The sequence below is a fragment of the Daktulosphaira vitifoliae genome, unplaced genomic scaffold (assembly GCF_025091365.1).
Source record: "Daktulosphaira vitifoliae isolate Bord-2020 unplaced genomic scaffold, ASM2509136v1 Scaffold_1, whole genome shotgun sequence".
NCBI classification, from domain to species: domain Eukaryota; kingdom Metazoa; phylum Arthropoda; class Insecta; order Hemiptera; family Phylloxeridae; genus Daktulosphaira; species Daktulosphaira vitifoliae.
In genome coordinates, this window is record NW_026099572.1 from 82,769,605 (window position 1) to 82,770,690 (window position 1,086).

Genomic DNA, 1,086 nt, shown 5'->3' on the forward strand with positions numbered 1-1,086 from the left:
AAAAAAAAAAAAAAAAAAAAAACAAACACATCATAGTAAAACCAATACCTTCTCAGCTACGCATCGAAGCTAAAAAATGTTCAACTCATTTGATTTTTATATCATTTAAATTCAATAAATATCAAGGATCCCATGATTGTTATCTCCCCTCGTGAGAAGAAATTTCTTCTTCATGTTAATATTATTTTACGTGTTAATACTTGTTTTTAACTTATTATAAATAATACCAAAAATTAGTGGTTATGAAAAAATCTAATTGCAGAGTTGAAATCAGCGTGAAAAATAGATTTAGAAAAGTATATTTTGGACCTTGATAAAAATTCTTTGAAAACCATTTATTCTTAATTGACAAAAAATGAAAAGTTTTGTATGAAGCCCTTCAATTTTTATACGTGTTTACCCAAAAAGTGACAACTACTTTACAATTTCTCAATTTAAACTAAATTTATTTAAAATAGTACATTTTTATTCAAATATTATATTTATATATCACAGAACTACTAATCAGGATATAATTAAAAAAATAGAAGTTTATGTTGGTTTTTGATTACCTATTAACTTTTTAAAATGAAACATGTACAGATCTGAATCAAAGCCTTTCATATGATAGTGATTTCAATCACTGTCTGATATTATCTATACTTGTCCCATCTACGCTACGTCCACACATACCCGCGACCCACCCCCACTTTGCTACCTTTTTTAGCTTCGATGCGAAGCTGAGAAGGTATTAATTTTACTATGATGTGTTTTTTTTTTTATTTTTTTTTTTGTGTCTGTGAACGCTCAATCTCAGCTCTCGCTGGACCGATTTTGATGAACAATATGTCAAAAGATCACAAATCGTATCTAGTCGAAGACATTACCCTTCAAAATTGAAAAAATTTCCCTCGTTCCCCGTAAACGGGGGAAATCCCCCAAAAAATTACAAATTTAAAAATCGCNAAACGGGGGAAATCCCCCAAAAAATAACAAATTTAAAAATCGCTAATTTTCGATATTTTTTCAATTTTTTTTACTTAAAATTGCCATAACTTTTTTTAAAATGAACGAATCAATATGATTTTTTTTTTTATAGATACCTTA